Source organism: Camellia sinensis, chromosome 12 (genome assembly GCF_055761805.1).
Source record: "Camellia sinensis isolate YWXY chromosome 12, ASM5576180v1, whole genome shotgun sequence".
Lineage (NCBI taxonomy): Eukaryota > Viridiplantae > Streptophyta > Magnoliopsida > Ericales > Theaceae > Camellia > Camellia sinensis.
In genome coordinates this window covers 108,112,336-108,115,743 of record NC_138972.1, presented here as the reverse complement: position 1 = coordinate 108,115,743, position 3,408 = coordinate 108,112,336, and the positions used below count along the sequence as shown (strand labels likewise).

Below are 3,408 nucleotides of genomic sequence, written 5' to 3'. Positions count from 1 at the left end.
GTTAGTTGAAACAAAAAATTATGTATCTTTTTTGAATGAGAGAAAAAAAAAATTAAGTACAAAAAATTGATTTTTACCAAACATAATTCACTTACTTGACAATGTGTTAGACACGTTTTTTTTAATTTTATTTTACTGCTTTTGTTGAATTTTCTTTCTTTTGGGTCAAAAAATAAGTTTCTGTTAAAGTTTTCATTACCTAAGTTGCAATACATTTGCATAAATTTTTTCTTGAATGACCTTATCTTATTTTTTTTCTTTATTGTTTTTTTCTTTTCTTTTTGGGCCCATGATTGTATTATTGGTATTTATTGCAGAGGTGCAATCTTTTAATGGACCTATTTTGAATGAAGTAACTTTCCATACATTTTGGTGATTTTTTATTATAGAGCCAATGCAAATAATGCTTATTTTGAATTTTGCTTGGGAACATTCTGTTTTGCTCTGAAGTCTATTGTGTAGTGTTTTGCTTTGCTTAATTTGATGGAAGGGTTGTGATGGTGAGATAGTGGCAAATGGTTGTGTTCAAGAAATACTGTATGAAATTTGGACACAGTTGATTCTTATGCTATGAATGAGAAGAATATACAAATGAAGCATTGATTCTGATGACTGCTCATCAATGTTTGTGTGCATATTTTTGTGCATGGTGCAGCTCAATTCTACAATATTGTGTGTATTTAGAACTAGAAAGACAGGCTCGAGTAGTCGTTCTGAAAAACATATATGGTCCTAGAGAAAGTTGAGAATTAGAAGAAGTAGAAAGTGATTAAATATAATATTATATTGTGAATTCAATAGTTTTAAGATGCACTTTTTGTCTGATGATTAAGTATGTAATAGGAAAATAAAGGGCTGTTATCACTGTGGGCATTCTGGGGGATATGTTGGGTGTTTAGTTCTGTCATTGCAGTAATCATAGTACATATAATTGCGCTTTATGACTTGATGCCTTCTTTCTTGGTTAGGAGACAGTTGCCAGTAATTCTTTCTATTCCACCAGAACTTCGGAGAATTACATAATTTTCTGTGAGAGCTGTCATAGGGGCATCCATCAATGGCAAAGCCCCGAAAGGGACTTAAAAACGGTGCATGAGCCCAAATGATTTTAGTTTTTCCACCATTCGTCGCCCAACTATCTCCGTCCCATATAGTTGCCGTTAGTTGCATTGGTTGTGCTGGGAAGCCAACTCTATCGCGTCTGTTGTTCTTGAAAACTCGAATGGGATATTCATCAACAAAAAAACTGTTGGGCGAAAACGCGATTAACAAAATAAGTTAGAACTCAACAGATAGTGATTTAAGGAGTGTGATGTCATTTTCAATTTCGATGTTTTTGTGTTTTTAGAAACAAAAATAATGGAAAGTTTGAAAATATCAAAATAAATAAATAAATAAATTTCATCTTTGTGTAGACATATTTAAAAGACAACTTAAAAATGTTTCATTAAAACAGGGCATTTTTAATTTTCAAATATAATGATTTTGTTTCTTTTGAAAATAGCTAGCTTTGAGAAGCAGTTTGTGGAATAAGTTTATTTTTCAAATTGGAATGTGTTTAGTAGTTGCCTTACACTATTTGATGTTGGTTCTATAGGATTTTGTAAGTATGGAAGTTCGTAGTTGGATCAAACCAAAGATGGATCCTCTGCTCTCTACCCCCTTTTCCTTTTAAAAAGACATTCGTCTGAACTCTGATGGGCTTCCCTTTTCTGTTGCCCAAGAACTCAAAATCCAATTCACTATTTTCCGATTTCAACTGCCAAAAGAAAGGGAAAAAAAAAGAATTTACATTATGTTATCAGTGACACCTTTTTAGCAGGAGTTTCTTGCACTAGATCGCCTTTTTTGTTTTTGTTTTTTGTGTCAGTGATAACCTTGAACCAAGGAGCACAAATATATATGTAATTGTAAACTTACATAGAAGGCTGTTACGACTCCTCCGGAGTCATTGGCTGGTAGCTTAATGTTCATATGGAAGAACCCAGAAGTATAATTCAACTTGGATTTAATTCCAGATCCTGATTAGTGACAAAACATCATTGCCACAAAGAATAAATCTTGGCTCTATATATCATAGCTTGGTTAACAGTTAAAATTTGAACACACTTTCGAAATGTGCTATGAACTAAGACACAAACTATTTGAAACAAGTTGATGAGCTTTACTCTTCCTTTATTTGTTTGCTTGTTTGTTTTTTCTTCACATTTTAATTACAACATGGAATATTTTGGTGATTGTACACTTAGAAAAGCTTGAAAATAGATGTGTTATTCTATAATTTTCCTTTTTGGATGATTATTCAGTAGTCCTAGAGTATTCTATAATTTTCCAGTTTTTTGATAGAATTTATATTTGGGGAAAGAAATGGAGATTATGAATGAGATAAATGGAAAGCGAAAAATTTAGTAAATTCAGTTTACATGGCACCTGATATGTAATTTCAATAATAAGGAAATACTGCTAAGTAATGAGTTGGACTTATTAGATAATTTTAACGAGTGACAAAAAGTGGGGTAAGAGGCGACCACTGGATTCATCGAGACAGAGCCCGATTTCTCTGCCTTGATGAAATGTCAAGATATGTTTAGCTCCATATAAAACCTCGTAGTTATGGTCATAGGTTGGAACGTTATGTGTACCTGCAAATACTACCACCCTCAAGCCCACTAAACCAAATATAGGGAAAATCATCAGTAGATTCAAAAAGCCCATCATCTAACGCAAAAAAAAAAAAAAATTGTTGAATTGGTGTACCATGTTTCTCTCTCATGTGTTGTTTCTTATATAATAAAGATGGGTCAGTGTGTCCCTCAAAACAGAAGACCTGCAAGGATCGTGCGACCCAAAGTTTGTGTCCTCTTCAATGTGTAACTCAAAAAAGTGTCCCTCAAAATTGTGTCTGTCTTGTCACGACAACTTACTTAACTCAAGAATATCTTGTTTTTGTGCGCGTATGAGAGAGAAAGGAGCATTGACTGCAAGAGAATTGAGTTATTCATAATTAGTTTGAGTTTTGTTTTTGAGACAAAGAGTGAGTTTGAGCCTAATTTAAGTTCAAGCTAAAATAAGCTTGACTTGGTAAATGGAAATGACATTTATCATTAGATGAATTTTACTATTTTATTTTGCATCTTATGTGTATGTGCACAATAAATTATTTTTTTTTGATCGGCAAATAAATCTTTATTGATGACGCATACAAAGTATGATTGGATACATCAATAAAGAGGAGCTTAGAGCTAACACGAAGCTCTAAGCGCCAGTTGGTGAGGAACCAACAAAAGAAAAACAAAAGGTGGTACTACAAAGACAAAAAATGCTGCCACCAAAAGCCAGGTAGGATCCTAATAGGCTTTCAACCCATTACCAATCAAACCATGTGCATGCAACCCATTGACCCTACCA

At 33.2% G+C, this 3,408-nt stretch overlaps 1 pseudogene; it reads right to left on the bottom strand.

Moving 5' to 3' along the window:
• Positions 1-861: 861 nt before the first annotated feature.
• On the bottom strand, positions 862-2,718 carry LOC114262161 (xyloglucan endotransglucosylase/hydrolase protein 2-like; annotated as a pseudogene).
• Positions 2,719-3,408: the final 690 nt, after the last annotated feature.